This window comes from Microtus pennsylvanicus, chromosome 12 (assembly GCF_037038515.1).
Source record: "Microtus pennsylvanicus isolate mMicPen1 chromosome 12, mMicPen1.hap1, whole genome shotgun sequence".
Lineage (NCBI taxonomy): Eukaryota > Metazoa > Chordata > Mammalia > Rodentia > Cricetidae > Microtus > Microtus pennsylvanicus.
In genome coordinates, this window is record NC_134590.1 from 29,500,983 (window position 1) to 29,519,309 (window position 18,327).

Genomic DNA, 18,327 nt, shown 5'->3' on the forward strand with positions numbered 1-18,327 from the left:
CAGACCATTCGAAACGCACATATTAACCTTTTCCAAATTGACAGATATGTTTCAATGACACTATGTTTTATTATTTTCAGTGTTTGATTTAATTTCCTGTCCCATAGAAAGAACACCATGAATGTCTCTCCTTCCAGCTTTTGTCAAGAATAAAATTGGGATAACACCTAGCATATCTATACCAAAGATCATATTACCTGCTATCTATTTTTTTGTTTTATTGCCACTTCTGAGTTAACCAGAAAGTAAGCTGTCTTGCTCAGCCGACATAAAAAATGCCATTTCCAAGGCGTCACTAACTAAGCCATTATCAAGCGTTAATATCTGAAGTAGTCTGCTGGGGAACGCTTTTGTTATTTTTGGCCAAATCCTGTTGAAAATATCGGGCAGCAGCTTTCATTTCTGTTAAAGTCCCCATCATCAGATTTCCCCTAGGAATTCAGTAATGGGAAGTTTTTCTTTTGATAAATTGGTATCATAAAAAAGATCACAATTTCCTGAGGCGCATGGCTGTTTCTCCCCTTCCCCCCTCCCCAGATTTGGGGAAGTTCCAGTTTCAACAATCACAGTTCTGAGTTCTGGCTATCAGGGTGGAGCAGAGTTGTTGCCTGTGTGTGAATGGGAGCAGAGGGAATTCAACTTGTGGGCCAGCCAAGAAAAGACAGAGAGGAAAATATCGATCAAAAGAGTGGCGGTGATTCCATTCCCCGTTCTGTTCCCTGTGGGTGAAGAGCCAATGCCCTAGAGCGTGAGAGCACTCCTCTGGCCCTCCCCCGGCCTGCCACTCCCCATCTCGGTTGGCAGGGCTTCTCAGCAGTGTCTGCTGATGCCAGGTGTGGCTATGGTGGTTAAAGGCAAATGCCTTTTCACGCAGACCGCCTCCAGAGCCTAGTGCAGTAACTACTGTAAGGCGAAACCAAGAAAACAGACCTGTGATTTCCTCTGGGCTACCTGGTTTAAAGAAATAAACCCAGGCCCCCCATTTCTCCCACCATCCTTCTGCCCCTGGGCTCTCACCTCCCTTCATGACTCAGTTGGGCCATTTATCTGGGTTTGACCGGTGGTGCAGGAGTGCATGGAAAATCTCAGAGGCGTGTGCCTTGGGTCTTGGTCTCTCGTAGTTTGAGGCCCATATAAAGAAGCCCACAGGTCCCAGCATGTTCCGGCTACCAGCCTTCAGGTGCCCAGCCAGGACTGCTTGTCCATACAGTTTGATGATAATGCGACTTGTAGAGTATTTTTATTTACTTATCAAATTTATTAATTGATGGTGTGCATGTGGGTGGGGTGTGTGTGTGGGGGCCACAGTGTTGTTGTATAGGTCAGAGGACAATTTGAGGGAGTTGATTCTCTCCTACTTTGTGGGTCCCAGGGGTGGAACTCAGGTCATGGGGCTTAGGAGAAAAGCCTTTACCTTCTGAGCCATCTTGCCAGTCCCATGTTTTTAACACTTTATTTTTCACAACTGCATACATGTACAGAATGTGTTGAGATTGTATTAGTCCCCGTTACCCTGTCTTCTTCCACTCTTACTGCATACATGTACAGAATGTGTTGAGATTGTATTAGTCCCCGTTACCCTGTCTTCTTCCACTCTTACTGCATACATGTACAGAATGTGTTGAGATTGTATTAGTCCCCGTTACCCTGTCTTCTTCCACTCTTACTGCATACATGTACAGAATGTGTTGAGATTGTATTAGTCCCCGTTACCCTGTCTTCTTCCACTCTTACTGCATACATGTACAGAATGTGTTGAGATTGTATTAGTCCCCGTTACCCTGGCTTCTTCCACTCTTACTGGCCTTCCTCTTTTCCCCCATCATACACTGTGGTTTTGTTTTTTATTATTGCAATGGTCACGTCATACCCAGAAGACAGCATTTCACAGTGTCTCCATCCCTACAGTCTTTCCACCACCTTCTCTGTGATGTCCCCTTGTCTTTGGAAGCAGTTATGTAAATCTTGTTTAGGGTTAAACACTCAGCAGTCACTTTTTCTCAGTTGTTGACCAATTGTTAAGACTCTTTATTGGCTGACACCCTCAGAACAAAAAGAACCCTCTTGGACCCAGGCTGAGGACAAAGCACACGTCTATGGGTATGGCTGTTTGTTTTTGCTCTTACCAAACGCTGATAGAATTTCCAGTAACTTCTGGACAGTTCTGCCCATGCGGGGTGCTTAATCCAGAGACGGAACATCTGTCTCCACTGTGGCCTGTGCCTCCAGGGGAAGCAGGCAAAGCTCGTTACTGCATTCTGTTTTACCATGAGTGCAGAAAAATAAGCTACGTGTTCCACTCGATTTTCCTCTCAGCAATTTATCTCTAATTCTTTAGCTTTTAATTCTTCTCAGTCTGTTGTTTGCACGCTATACATGTGCTTCTTTATCTTAACATTCTTTCCTAGAGAATAAATTCAGTTGCATATGCAATACACCATTTGCATCATTCAGAAGGGTGCAGGCCAGTGGCTTTGAGTCTCTCCAGGATAGGCAGTCTTCACTATTATCCAAGCTGTCTAGACAGCTGTTACCCCCTCTCCAAAGCTGCCTCCCACCCTCAGATTTCCCTCTTCCCTTCCAATGAGTAATCTGCTTTCGGCTGGTGTGCATTTATTCTTTCTGGACATTTTATCTACACAGAAGCAGCACACTCCGTAGTCCTTCGTGTCTCACTTCTATTGTATAATGCTTTCAAGATACGATCTGTTACCCCGTTCCAGTATTTCATTCCCTCTCGTGGTCAGGTACGAGTCCATCACATGGCTGTATAGTGTTTCGCTTGTCTCTTCATCCGTTGATAGCCCTCTGGGGTGTTCCCGCTTTTGGGCTATTATTGGCAGTGCTAATCTGAGCATTCACGTGCAGGTTTTGTATGAAAATGTTTCAAGTCTCTTAAGTAGATATCTGAGTCATAGGGTAACTCCGCGCTTCACATTTGAGGAACTACGCCAGGTCTTCCACAGCGTCCGGGCTCCTTTACATTCCAGCAGCAGTGTGGGGGATTCTGACTTCTCCGTGATTGTATAGATTCTCCCCGTTTCTATGTTCTTTCTGTTTTTAGCCACCGTGATATGTATGAAGTGGGATTTTTCGGGACATTGATTTGCATTTCCCTGCCGGCAAATGATGCTGAATATCGTTTCATGGCTTATTGGTCATCTGTGTGGATTTTTTGGAGAAATGTCTGCTCAAGACTGTAGCCCACTGTAATGCGTTTGCTTGCTTTGAGACAGGGTCACATTGCTTTGCCCAGGACAGCCTTGAGCTCTTGGCTCCAGCATCTTCCTCCTGTCTCTACCTGCCGTATGCTAGGATGCTTGGTGTGTGCTACTGTACTTGACTTCATTACTCACAAATTGGGTTGTTTCCCTTTCCTTCCCCCTCCTTCCTTCTTTTTCTCCCTCTCCCCCTTTCTTTTACGTTGCTTCTAAGGCTTGAAGCCTAGGCTGTGCGCATGCTATACTGTACACCTGTGCTACGAATATTTAATTATTAATTTAGAATATCTTTTATTTATTTATTTGGTGCTGACTTCCTCCTCTCCCTCCCTTGGAGTCCAGTTAGTGCTTCCTGCTGGAATAATGACTGATCTTGTTTACTTGATTCTTGTGTAGATGACTGTAGCTTCAATGACTTAGGAGCACAATGGCCAGGCCATGTCTCGAAGACAGCACATCACAGTGCTCCTTTTCAGCTTTATTCATATACTCTTCTGTTCCCTGAGCCTTGGCATAAGGTGGGGCTGGGGAGGGGGGTTGATGTATATATCTCATATAGGGCTGAGCAATCAATAGTCACTTTTTCTCAGCATTGTGTGTGTGTGTGTGTGTGTGTGTGTGAGAGAGAGAGAGAGAGAGAGAGAGAGAGAGAGAGAGAGAAAGAGAGAGACTCTCACTGAGTTTTGTAGGCTGAGTTGGGAGGCTGAGGCAGGTGGATCTCTTGAATTTGAGGCCAGCCTGGTCTACAGAGAGAGTTCCAGGACAGCCAGGGCTACACTGAGAAACTGTGTCTCAGAAAAAAAAATCAGACAAATGAACCAACAAACCCCCCCCAAACCAAATCAACCAACCAAATAAAAAACCTGTGTTTAGTTTGAGGTAATGGAAATTTATACCTATGCTTCTTTTAAGAGTTTTGCAATTTTATGGCTTTCATTTCTTATGTGGAGTAGGGATTCAACTTCATTTTTATCCAACTGTTTCTATACTATTTATTAAAAAGATTATTCTTTCTTCATTGACACTAGTAAAAAATCAATTGGCCATAGGTAAGTTTTTCTTCTGTACCCTTATTTTGAATTATTAAGAATATATGGTGGTATTGATAGTATAATGTTAGTTTATTCTCTTTGCTCGTGTTTATTCACATTAGAGTCTCCCCGCATATCTCAGTGACTGTAGTAATGCTACAGAAATTGAGACACAGAAGTGACACTAACTGCCAGTACTTCCATGGCACATACATGCTGACTATTGTTCTCAGTGTTTTACATTTATTAGCTCTGTTAATAAATCTGAACACCGAATATGGTATAGCTTTAGGGTTACATGTGTATGTGTTTGAAAGTTTCCTTTTCCTTAAGAATTATTTTGGGGAGATACTTATTAATATTAGCCTTTGATTCCCCAAATTATTATGGATAGTATATTTCCTTTTCTTCACATGTAATCCATGTTAATAAATATATATTACCATATATAAAGTATAATATATATGGCAATATGATATGTAATATCCTAGATACATAAATGTAGAAGCAGGACTATTTGGGAAGAGAGGCTATCACAGTGGGAGAGGGATAAGAACAGGAATGAACTGGGCGGTGGTGGCACACGCCTTTAATCCCAGCACTTGGGAGGCAGAGGCAGGCGGATCTCTGTGAGTTCAATCCCAGCCTGGTCTACAGAGGGAGTTCCAGGTCGGGCTCCAAAGCTACACAGAGAAATCCCATCTCGAAAAAAACCAAGGGGGTGAAATAAGAATGGGAATGAATGTGAGAAAACAGATTAGGTGCTCATGACAATGTCCCAGTGTAACCCATCATTCTGTACAACTGGTACACACCAGAATGAGTGCCAAAGTGACTGTGATGTTAGTAATAGCATGCATGAGCAAAGGGAGGGGCTGGTGTTTGCCAAGTTTGTTTGGGCTTTAATGTCTCTCAGTAGAGAAGCTGGATCTGGTGATTTCTGGTCTGGGCGTGGCTGGGCCTCACAATCCATGTTGGGGTACCATGCCTCACTGTCACACGTGGTAGCAGCACAGAAGCGGGGTGCAGGGGAGCCCTTTATGGCATCACATCAAACCCCACGGGACTGTAAGCCCAGTGAAGAGGAGGCCTTCGGTGTGCGTTTTTGTGTCTGTTCCAGTGCCTGATACAGAGTGCAGTTGCAGCAGAGTGTTTACTGAAACACAAGGGAACAAATAAACACAGTTATAAAGGACTCGTTTGGATTTTGTTTTCAATAGTGGAAATAGTTTTCTCTCCCTTAGGACTCTTTGTACTTGAGTAAGAATGGAGGAGATGGAGTATTTAAACTAATACAAGCTTTTTTTTTTCTGCTTGTGCTTCTTCAAGCCCTGTGCATATCTCAGTGCTGGGGCCTCAGCCTGACAGTGCCCTGTTCCACTGTATTCCATGGGTGACAACTTACTAGGGTTTTCATGCCTAGCCCAGGTTACCACCTTTTTTGTTTTGTTTTGTTTTGTTTCGTTTATTTTTTGAGAAAGAAACTTGTCAGAAACCCATACTGGCCTGAAACTCACTGTGTAGCCCAGGCTGGTCCTGAGCTCTTGTCAATCCTCCTGCCTCCACCTCTGCAATGCTAGGATACAAATGTACATCACCACTCCCAGCTCCCTGGAATTCCCTTTACTCCTGACCTTCTGCCTCAGCAGAAGCTGTCTGTGGTCTAGCACAGGGTAAATAAATCGCTAGCTTTTGTGTTATCTGCTCCTTTGACTAGGCTGTGAGTGGCTTCATCTAATGGCTCTGCCTAATGTTTTATTTTGTCTTCCAGAGCCTGAGAACATAGCTCGCACTCAACCAGTGTGCAGTTAACAGTTGCTGAGTGTATAAATGTGAACCAGTTCACAGTAAACATACGGCAAGAGCCAACTTAGCAAGGGTTGCCCAGCCGTTTGCTCATGTCTAAGGTGTGCATCGCCTTGTTGTTCCTACGAAAGTCCTTTGAGGTTGGTACCACCATCCTCATTATTCTCACAAGTGGTAAGATAGCAAATAAGGAGTACACGAAGTTCTGGGAAGCTAAGGTCTGAGTCATGTTCATCAGCTTAGCCGTTCCAGGTGCTTCCACTAATTCTTGTCCTTAGGTAAGTTCACTGTGAGTAACTGGCGGAATGAGGAAATGGAGGGTGAAACCAGGACAAGCGTCTTCAGGATAGTGTTCAGAGAACCATTGCCTCATCAACGGTTGGTTCTCTTAGAAATCCAGTCATGGTGCAACATATCCATAGTCCCAGGCTGAGACAGGAGAATTGCTACCTAACTTAAAAAAAAAGAACCTTTTTGGTCTTTCAATATATGAAAAGATACATGCTCACCTCCTACGTGGTGATTCCCTGTTTCAATCAGCAGCTCTCTTGGGAGCCAGTAGGTGTCTAGCATATTGAGCTAGAATAATTAGAACAACGCTCGAGATCATCGGCTTCAGCCTGTACATCTTCCAAAGGATATCAAAGAGGCCCCAGAATCTGTGAGTTTTGCCTTCAGTGTTCTTGTTTATCTAGGACAGAGGGGGCTTCTCTCACCAGAAGCCACCGCCTTATGTTAAAGGGCCTTTCAGAACAGCGCCGGGCACAGGATGCTCCGTTTAAAGGCTCTGCACAGAACAGACCTAGCTCCCAGGAGCATCTCAGAGAACACACAGTCTGCTGTCAGTTAGAATTCCTAGATGCTCACTGAAAATGCGGGTGGGTGTTTGCAATACAAAGACTGCCAGCTGATAGTGAGGGTCATGTGACCTTTAACTTCATAAAAAAGAGTTTTCCTTTGTGTCTGTCCAGTGACAGCAAGAGGCACAAAAAGAGTGAAGGCTCTAAAGCAGATACTTTTGTTATCTCTGCGATTCTGGTTCTGAAGTAATACACGAAGGCCATATATAATTGCTAAATGCCTACTTTATTCCAGGCAAGGTTCTGACTACCAGGTCATGCTAAATGTATATTCTTTTGCTTAATTTATGTGAGAACAAGTAGTCAGACTTGAAAACACATTTTTGAGAAATTGGTGTGAGACAGAATGAAAACTAACATATCCCATCGGTTTCCTTCCCCTGATTTGTGCAGATCCTCCCCACCCCGACCTGCCCAACTCCATAGCATTCCTTTCTCTCTCTCTTTAGAAACAGGCAAAGAAAAAGACCAAACAAACCGAAATTAAAAACAAAGCAAAACAACAAAAACTAAAGAAAAACACAAGAAACAAAAAACACAGACAAACACACATATCATAAAAATACAAAAATTGGAAACCATATATACAAGCAAAAGATCGGTAATCCTCCCCACTCAAGACCCAAAAATACTCAAAAAAGCAAGCCATACAAGATAGGAAGTCTACAGAAATACACTGTGCTCATTTTTGTGTTAGTTATCTACTGCTGGGTGCAGGGCTTGCCTTTAAGTGTGGTTTATATACACCACAGTGAGACTTCCTTAGAGAAAACAAAATTTTCCTTCGCAAGTGGATGTCAAATGGAGAGAGCTTCTTGCTCAGGGATGGGAGCTTCTGCCCACTTCCCCTCTCAGTTACGGGACCTCATCTGGCTTGCACCTCTGCAGACCTTATGCATGCAGTCTAGACCTTATGCATGCGGCCACACTCTAATCCGTGTTAGTCTAGACCTTATGCATGCGGCCACACTCTAATCCATGTTAGTCTACACCTTATGCATGCGGCCACACTCTAATCCGTGTTAGTCTAGACCTTATGCATGCGGCCACACTCTAATCCGTGTTAGTCTAGACCTTATGCATGCGGCCACACTCTAATCCGTGTTAGTCTAGACCTTATGCATGCGGCCACACTCTAATCCGTGTTAGTCTAGACCTTATGCATGCGGCCACACTCTAATCCGTGTTAGTCTAGACCTTATGCATGCGGCCACACTCTAATCCGTGTTAGTCTGATTTCTGTGACATCATCTACCATCTATGGCTGTGGTGAGAGATCCATGAGCCTTGTGAGCATAAAGAGACTGCATTTAGGTCTGACTGTCCCAGGGTCTCTCACTCGCTGCACATTGTCCAGTTGTGGGTCTCTCTGTTAATTCCCATCTACTGCAAGAGGAAACAGTTTGCTTATAAGAATTTCATAGTGTGCTAGAAAAAAAATGGGCACGGATTTATTTTATGGACTAGGTGGTGGATTCTCAAATCATGGAATTTTAGACTATAGTGGCAGAACGTGATACAGAGATTTAGGTCAGGTAATATACAAATGGGAAAATGCCCAGTTTAAGGACTTTTGTAGCAGAATTTATGAGTGACAAGATGTTTTTGATTTGGAGGATATTTGATTTGGGGGATGGCAGTAGAAGAACCGGGGTGGTGGTAAATGGAAAGTCATGTGATAACTGTTCAGGCCTTTCCCCGATCCTGGAGGTTCCGTGGATCCTCCTCCGTTCTGTAATATCTCGACTGTCCCGGGTTTGTTTCTCTCTCAGCATTTGTCTCGTGTGTCTGAATAATTTTTTCTCCACAGGAATGCATTTGGATCCTAGAATTAAATCCAAGTGGAAAAACGCTTCTAGTCAGTCTCTTTTCATTTCAGCCACATGCTTGGGCTGCCTCTGCTTTAGAAAGTGAAGAATATGTGGAATTAAAAGTCACTTTTTTTTGTTTTTTTGAGACAGGGTTTCTCTGAATTACAGTCTTAGCTGTCCTAGGAACTAGCTCTTGTAGGCCAGACTGGCCCCAAACTCAAGAGATGCGCCCGCCTCTGCCTCCCAAGTGCTGGAATTAAAGGCGTATGCCACCACTGCTTGGCTAAAAGTCACTATTCTTTAGCTAAGACCCTTGCTTCTCTGTTTAGCTTCATTCGTATAGTAACAAAATACTAAAAAATGAAAACTCATCCCAGAGTTTAAGTATTAAGTATCCAATATTAAAACTAAAAAACTACTACAAAACATTTGAAAACAGCCATGGTTTCTCTGTGTAGCCCTAGCTGACCTGGAACTGACTTTGTAGACCAGGCTGGCCTTGAACTCACAGAGATCCACCTGCCTCTGCCTTCCGTGTGCTGGAATTAAAAGCATGTGTAAAGCCTGTAAAGCCTGCCTTTTCTATGTGTGGTTCCGGTTGACACTCGATAAACTTTAGAAGAAACTTATATGTCAGGATGTGGCCATCAAGATTGACACCTGTTTTCTTCACGTGTTCGCTGTCTCTAACCTCCTGTTAGCATTCTGCTAATATGCTGTTTCCTCACTGAAGTGATTCATTAGACTCTGAAAGGGGGTAATGATGTACTCTTTGGTTACCCCAGCCTGGAGAACATTTGGGGTTAACAATAATTCCAATATATTTCATGTAAGTCACTCTTATAGCTCCCATAGATTTTAGTACCCTTCCTTCTTTCTAAGTCTATTTGCACAGATCATGTCTTGTTCATTTTTGCGACCACCTGCATGCCTCATGAGTGGCTCATCATGCACCCTGGATATGCAGTACATGTCAGAATGAGCGGTTATACTCATGTCTGAAATCATTCCCGCGAACAGATTAGCTCATGAGTTGAGCATGGAGGAATGGTGGACGAGGGAAGAAGGATGGGAATGGGCAGGGGTTTCAAGATGAGCAAAGTGAGAATGGCTTGACCAAGACCAGCCAGTGTGCCCTGGTTATCTGCTGCCAGGTCACTTGTCCTCAGCACTTTGAGTAGCCAGGAGCCCACATTAATCATTGCTCACCGCAAACAGAAGCATCTTCGACCGAGGGAGAGTCAGCGCGTCTGCTCCTTTGATGACGAGTGTTATGAAAGATTGTATTGATTTCATGGGCTGCTCTAGTAACCACTTATATTTTTAAAAACTTACCATCCTCAGACAGAGCGTTGATAATGAATGGGGTTCTAAGATCTGTTGGCTGCAGCTGCCGCATCCTCAGACTATCTGCAACACTGACCAGGGGTATAACTTTGGTGGCTTAAGTCTGTCACTGCTGAGAAGGTGACATCCTTTTTCCGTTGTCTTCTTCAGAATATTAGTGTTCAAAGTCTGGTAAGGTCTGTTTTAAGCTTTTAATAGCAGCCAAGGTAAATGGTCAAGTTATCTTTAGCCGCAGGGAGACAAAGACAAAGGGGACTTCTTCTGGCCGTTTAGTTTTATGCAAAGAAGCTCTTTGTAGCCAGGCATGGTGGCACATGCCTGAAGACTCAACATTTTTGTGGCAAAGGCAGAAGAACCATGAATTCCAGGCCAGCCTGGACAACATGCTGAAACCCTGTCCCCTAGTGAAACTAAAAAATGTATTTGTAACCGAGTTCTATAATATTTGGGAGATGAACGGGAGCATTTGAGGATATTCTTACCTTCATCAAAACCTCCCCAACTACAAACTATGATATTCCTATCAAAGGCTGTGGAATCTAGACCAACACAGGGAAGGGAAGGAAGCCGAAGACAGATTTCCCTAGACATAGTCCTGGCACCTGGGAAACCCACGAGGGTGGACAAAGCGCACAGGAAATCTGCGCTATTTGTTCCTGGCTGAGAGGAGACCGCTCCCTTGCATTTTGGGGATCGTCAGGTTCCTTCTTATTCAAACGGTGTCTCTGTGGCCATCTGAAGATGAATCCAGTTGTTTTCCATAATCTTGTTGACTGAGGAGGCTCAGTAGCCTTTCCTTCCCCTCTGCCTTCCTTTCCTGGAGAGTTCCATGAGTAGGGCCGGTGCCGTGAGCAGGACCAGTGCCTTGTATAGAACCGATGCCGTGTGTAGGACTGGGGCCGTGAGGAGGACTGGGGTCGTGAGGAGGACTGGGGCCGTAGCTGCTCTCCTGGGATTAAAGCCCGGCTCTTGTTCTCAGTTTGTGAGATAATTTAGAAAACTGTCGACAGAAGGGATTGATGTGATGCTTATGAAATACTTGGTAGATTGGACAGTGTCAACATGGAGCAAAATAGTAAAAGAAAGCACAAACCATGCCTAGGCTGGTGCGATATGCCCTTAGTGCCAGTCACGCAGGAGGCTGAGTCGGGAGGCTCTCTTGAGGCCCGGGACTAACTAGGCAATATAGGGGGGACTTATGTCACAAAACAGGTAAAAGTTAATCATGAAGTTTATTATTTTAATACATTTTCTGTGTAAAGGACCATTCTTCGTGGTTTGCTCACCGTTCTGTATTTCACAGGTACCACTTTGACTATCGAAAGGTCATTGGTGACCTGTCAGGACACAGAGGGCTATTTCTGGGGAAATTTGTCTTGAGCTTCCTTTCCTATGTTGATCTAGATTCCATAGCACTTGACAGATACGAGTATCACAGTTTGTATTTAGGTGTTTTTGTAGACTTTTTTTTAATTGATTCATTGGCAGTGAGATGGTCTGCCTCTGGAGAAGAGAGAACACACATATGTTACTCCACTCTTTTTATTTTATTTTTTTTTTATTTTTTTATTTTTTTTTTTTTACTTCACTCTTTTCTAACGTTTTCTGACTGTCAGAGATGATCATGTTTATTTTGTCAGCCTTTTTAGGAACAATATATCTTTTTAAACAAAAATTATGGGAAGCTCTTGTTTGGGGTTGGCTTCTGTTCTTGACTAGTCTGAGAAAATCAAAATGGAGTCACTTTTACTACAGTGCCACATAATCAACCCAGAGACTTTAAGTAAGCATGCAGACTTTTTTTTTTTTTTTAAGCATGCAGATCTTTAAGCAGTCTAGTTTTCCTTGAGAACAGGAGATTCTAGTTTGTCTGGGAAAGTGTCTTCTTCGTTTTAAATCTTACTAAGAAAATTAACCAGAATGAAGAGATCTCAGTGCTGTAGTTTTAAATCTGTTGATTGGCTTCCGTGTCCTGCTGATCTAAGTCCATCCTTTTACAATTTCCCGAGGGAGCTCTCGCCCTATTTCACGGAACAGAGTTTGCCCCGCTCAGCAGTTTCATAGAAAGCCAAATTGATCTATATAACTTTATCTCTTGGTAACCTCTTGATAATGGGTGGCACCCCGTGTTACTCGATATTTCAAGTTTATGTTCTACTCTACTTCCTCTTCCACCTCTGTCACTACCGAAGAGAAAGTGGCTCTCTTGCACAACCTACTCTCCCACCCACACGGAAACACACTTCCTGCCCTCCGGAAACGTTTATAATTGCAGCAAGAATATTACTTATTATTTACATTATTGTGATGCCATGGGTATGATCTATATAGCCAGGCTTGGGATGTACTGTGGTTGCTTCTGTATGCCTTTTCTGTATGATTTCTTAAAAATTTTTCCCTGGCATTAGTTATTTTTATTTCTTACATTGATTATGCCTAGCTAACTTTTTTTTTTTAAAAAATCCTTCTCATTTTAATTGTTTGGATAGGAATATGCTATAAATTTTGTTTGTTTATTTGTTTGTTTGTTTTCGAGACAAGGTTTCTCTGTAGCTTTGGTGCCTGTCCTGGAACTAGCTCTTGAAGATCAGGCTGGCCTTGAACTCACAGAGATCTGCCTGCCTCTGCCTCCCAAGTGCTGGGATTAAAGGCACGCGCCACCACCGCCCAGTTTACATTTGTTTCCCCATTCCTCTTCCTTCCTCCTGTCTCCCCTTCTAGCTAACTTATTTCGGTTTCATCTTCTAGAAGAATTCTTCCAAGGAGCCTGCTAACTTGATCCTTTGGACAGGATGGTCCCTTTGCTTGCTGCTCTTTGTCATCTTGGAATGTCATTTCATTCCACCTGGGAATTTCCCTTCATCGTGATGAGAGACTGGGAGGTCTTCTTGCCCTTTCTCGTGTTAGAATCCTTTATTCCAGAACTCTCTGTGTGTTTATTGCCTTATTTTGGTAGAGCACATTATCAGGTAGTTTTCCAGAAGAGTAAAGAGGAGGCAAACAACTCAGAACCTTGCCTAGATGAATGTTATACTATTTATGATCCTATACTGTTATTGATAGTCTGCTGAGTATAGTTTAAGTTAGGAATCCATTGTCTTCTGATGATGCTTCTCCCATTTTCTCAGTTTCCGGTTTCTTCTAAGTAGAAACCCTCTGTTTCTGAGCTGCCAGGATTGCTTGTGGTGATCACCACTCTGGATTCTCATCTTTCCTATTATTACCCACTTTTAAGCTTTTTGAGTCTTCTGCTTATTTCCATAATTTTGAAATTTTATAAGACGTAGCTTGACTTGGTCATATTTTAATCTGGATATAACTTTTATTTTGGCAAAACTCTTAAATTTTTAAAAAAATTTTCTCAGGGGCTGGAGAGATGGCTCAGTGGTTAAGAGCATTGCCTGCTTCCAAAGGTCCTGAGTTCAATTCCCAGCAACCACATGGTGGCTCACAACCATCTGCAATGAGGTCTGGTGCCCTCTTCTGGCCTGAAGGCATACATGTAGAGAGACTATTGTATACATAATAAATAAACAAACAAACAAACAAATAAATAAATAAATAATTTTTCTCTTCCTATTGTTTTATTCTAGAACTCTAAGTTTCATACTCTGGGCCTCTGGGTGGGCTCTCTAATGCAGTTGTGTTTTCTTCCCAGTTCATTGTCTGCTTGGTTTTCTGTTTTATTTCTTGTAATTTAACTCTTCAGAGTTTTTAATGTCTGCGCTCTTGATGCCCAGTGTCCCATCCCACCCCTCGGCACTTCATGGCTTACTCTGGCTATGTCCCCACCTTGTCTCAACTGTGTTCCGTGTTAAGATCTTTCTGGAATTCTTTGGTGATCCTAAGCTTTCTTTCATTTTGTGTTTGGAGTTGGGCCTTGTTGGCACTGGGCCTGACTATAAGATGATGTATTTGTGTTTTTTCGGGGAGGAACACTCTTGTGCCTGGTTTCGATAGTGCTAGTTGGTCTATATTGAATCCAATGTTCTGGACCACATGGCATGAAAGAGCTGGGTGGTCAAAATTCACTTGTATGTGTTTCGACCCTTTGACCTTAGTTCCCATGGTACCCCTGCCTCTGCTTAGACCCTTTGACCTTAGTTCCCATGGTACCCCTGCCTCTGCTTAGACCCTTTGACCTTAGTTCCCATGGTACCCCTGCCTCTGCTTAGACCCTTTGACCTTAGTTCCCATGGTACCCCTGCCTCAGGTCTTCATTTCTCTCAGGCTAGAGCTTCTGTCTTAAGTTTCATGAAGAAAAAAAAATAACAAAAACCCCCCAAATTGAGACCAATTCAAACCCTAGAATTGAGATGGCTATCTACCTAGACTCTTGATAGACCTGCAAAAAATTCTCTTGGGGCTGAGCGTGGAGGTGCTTTGTGAGTTTGAGGTCTATATGACTTACATCGAGAGTTCCAGGCCAACCAGAACCACATAGTGAGAGCCTGTCTGACCCCCTTCCCCTGAAAAACTAGTTCCTTTCTTTAGAGAGTTTGGGAAGTAGCTCAGTTGGTAAAGTCTTTGCCGTGAAAGTATCAGGGCCTGAGTTCTGTTCACCAGAATCCACAGAAAAAGTATAGAAGCACCTGCCTGCTACCCAAAGCTGGGGAGACAGAGACAGGCAGCTCTCTGAAGCTTGTTGGCTAGTGTGTCAGTGAGCTCCAGGTCCTGTGAGAGACACTGTTCACAAAGTAAGGTAGGAATCAATTGATAAAGGTAACAGATGTTAATTGCTGGCCTCTGTTGTACCCTCATCCTTATATGCACACATTCTCTCTCTCTCTCTCTCTCTCTCTCTCTCTCTCTCTCTCTCTCTCTCTCTCTCTCTCTCTCTCTCACACACACACACACACACACATATGCATGCACACACACACACATGCTTCAGTTTCTTCTTTACCACTACTTTTAGAGCTTCTGGACTTGGTGACTTAATTTTATACTATCTAGAGGTTTTCAGGTATAAAATTTTTTGTTTCCAGGTGCCTCTCTGTTCCTCCCTTGGTTAGATCTAGCATGTACTTGTCTTCTAGTTTCTGAAATTTATTTATTTATTTATTTATTTTTAGTGTCTTTTTCTGGCTTCTACTTTTGAGTGTTCATTTCTTTTTAAATTTTTTTTATTTATTTCTAAACTTATTATTTTTTTGTTTTTTAATTTATGTGTTTGTGTAGGGGGCAGGATATGTATGTGTGAATGCAGGTGGCTGTGGAGACCAGAAAGGGTATTGGGTTCCCTAGAACCACAAAACGGGTGCTGGGAACCAAACCTGGGTCATCCTCAAGAATAGCACAAGTTCTTAACCACTAAGCTATCTCTTCAGTCCCTCAGAGTGTTAATTTCTTAATAACAACAAGTAAATACAATAGCTGTTTTTGATGGTCTTCCAGGACGGCAGTGGGTATGTTCAGCCTCTTTAACTGGACATTTCCGTGAGTAGAGATATACTTCCTTTCCACCCTACAAAGGACAATGGCTTTTGCTGGCCAGAATTTTCCATTGACCTATGAATTATTACCAGGCAGTGAATTTGTGTGGTGTGGAATAGTACGAAGAGTCCTTTACTTGGAACCAGGAGAGATTTATTTATTTTTCTTGATCTTGGTCTGTGATACTTTGGGCAATACGCCTAATTGAATGTTAGTTTTCTAATTTGTGAGGCGAAGGGGGTGATGTGTGAGATCTCTTTCAGCTCACATGGTATGATTCTGTATGACCATGAGTCTCTCAATAAATCAGATTGCTTGGTTCCCTCCTCACCATGAAGTCATTAAACAGCCGTTTCTCTTATCTTTGGTGTTGGGATCTTTTGCTTCTAGAACTACAGTTAAGTCATGTTCTAGCTGTCCTCCGATACCTTCCGAAAATCTGTGCGCCGTTGGGTAGCAGAGGAGTTGCTCTTTGGATCGAAACAACACATGCGCGTGTCTAGAGCCTAACTTGTTTCTCCTCTGGTAATCTTCCCTAAGGAGCCATTTTTTCCCTTCCTGGAAACATAAAAAGATTTCTAAAGAAGTGGAATTTGCATACCAATAGTTTCTCAGGAAAACAAAAGAGAGTACCTCTATCTCCCCCAAATATCTATATCTATCTCAACTCTATCTCTATATTTTTGAGACAGAATCTTATTATGTAGGCTAGGTTTGGTTTGAGTCTTACAATCTTCTTGCCTCAACCTCTTGAGTGTTGTTATTCACAATATACACCCAAATGAACAGGACAAAATTGCAATATAGCAAGAGGACCAACTTAGATGCGAAAAGAATGGTTTGCCTTTGATTTCCCAGTTAACATGCACATGGATTAATGGGTCCAGGTTGTAATTGTTTATCAAGAGTTGGGGGCTGCAGACCTCTGGCCCCTTGACTCTCTTTGCCTGCCTTAGACCCTTTGCCTGCTGGAGTGAACTGAGCAAAACAACCTGTTTATCTGTTTCTGCAACTGCTCTGAGCAGGAGACCCTGATGGCAGGAGAGTGGTGTCTGGTGGGCCTGTGACTGAGAGATCCCGAGAGCTGGGGCATGGCCAGAGCCCTATTATAAGCTGCACCTGAGCACAATAAAGTTGGCATTCTTGTTTCAAGGATGACCCGTGTCCCGTGTCTCTGTCTGTCTCTCTGTGTGTAAAGTTTCCAGCCAAGTTCCCAGCTCGCGTACCGTCTGCTATAAGCACCAAGAGTGGTAAAAAGAAGCACAAAGCTTCAGGCTCTTCCTTTAAGATGACGGCTCACAGTTCTACCTGCACATAGAATTATAATGTCCAGGCCCCACTTCAGATCTAAAAAATATTAAAGGAAAGTGAAAACAGAACCTAGATATCTGTATTCAAAATTTATTTTGAGGATTCCAATGTACATGTTAGTAGATTAATAACTAGGTGAGAAGTTAAGCTTTATTCATTGTTACAGATATGGAAGAATATGATTACCTTTGTCATGAATGAGATTATGGGTACAGATATCGGAAGATTGCCATTATCTAGAGGCATGGAAAAGGACTGCATTGGGGGGGTGAGTTCTGAGTTGATGGAGTTGTCATAGATGGAGAGGGAGGAGTACTGTAGACCAGGGAATGGATACTGCGAGGGGTGGCCCTGCCATATTTGTATTTGGAGTGACTGGGGAAGAGTTGAAAAGAAAATCGGATGTCAGATTGCAACCGCACTGTGAACCTCTTCAGAGTCAGACTAAGTGTTGACTTTATCCTGCAGGAGTTGGGTGACCCTAAGGATGTCTGCTCAATGAAATGACCTGCTGGAACTTTGGAGACTGATTCAGCAAGAAGAAAGGGTATGTAGTTAGAATTAAATGAGGCATGAGTGTTGGTAATGGAAGCCCAGTTGGGAAGGTGCTGCTGTTGTCTAGCTGTGAGCTGAGGATGCTCTGAGCTGGGGAAATGATGGTGGAGGTAAATATGGCTGTCTTCGTTAGGGTTTTGTTGCTGTGAAGAGGACACCATGGGCACAGCACCTCCTTTCTTCTAAAGCAAAGCATTTATTTGGGCCTGGCTGACAGTTTCAGAGGTTTGGTCCATTATCATCATGGCGGGAAGCATGGCAGCGTGCTGGCAGACATGGTACTGAAGAAGGAGCTGAGAGTTCCACATACAGATTGACAGGCAGCAGGACATGAACGGAGACAGACTTTTTCCATCAACACCACACCTATTTCAACAAGGTCATGCCTCCTGATAGTGCCACTCTCCATGAATTTATGAGGGCCATTTCTATTTAAACCACCAATAACCATAATAGACATTTGTATAGCATTTTCACAGTAAGTTTATTATCTGTATCTCTTTTAAACCTCACTCTGACCCCGCCATACCTTCTAAATAAAGGGGTGGATGTTTACAGGCTATGCTGTTGGAGAAACCCTCATAGACATCAGAGGAGCCCAAGTGGTTGATGGTCATGAGTAAGAGAGTGTAGTTGCGGTAGGACACTAAAGCTATCAGGTTGGAAGAAGGTATGATAGAATTCCTTAGTAGCTCAGTATCCAGTCTCTGGCCACCCTGTCAAGTAACTGTTGCATGTGCTTCAAGAGACTCCTTTTGTTTCTGTAGTTTGATATGCAATTACTTCTTGAAAGGACATGGAGAAGGCAAGGAAAGGGTTAGTTGCCCTTAATTCCCCTTGTCTCAGGGAAGTGTCTGCAGGTCTCTTCTGAGAACCTTTGGGTTCTAAAATGGTTGAAAATTTAATTTCCTTCCTTCCTTCCTTCCTTCCTTCCTTCCTTCCTTCCTTC

The 18,327-nt window shown here is 43.1% G+C and overlaps 1 protein-coding gene across 3 annotated transcripts in view; it reads left to right on the forward strand.

Moving 5' to 3' along the window:
* Positions 1-18,327, forward strand: part of Tec (tec protein tyrosine kinase) — a 111,815-nt gene that overhangs the window by 22,063 nt on the left and 71,425 nt on the right. For 2 of the 3 annotated variants that reach the window (XM_075943117.1, XM_075943118.1), the window contains exon 2: positions 17,292-17,370. The gene's annotated coding sequence lies outside the window, so the exon portion shown is untranslated. Of the gene's footprint in view, positions 1-10,143; positions 10,248-17,291; positions 17,371-18,327 lie in introns of those variants that run through there. The other variant, XM_075943119.1, reaches the window with a different exon arrangement.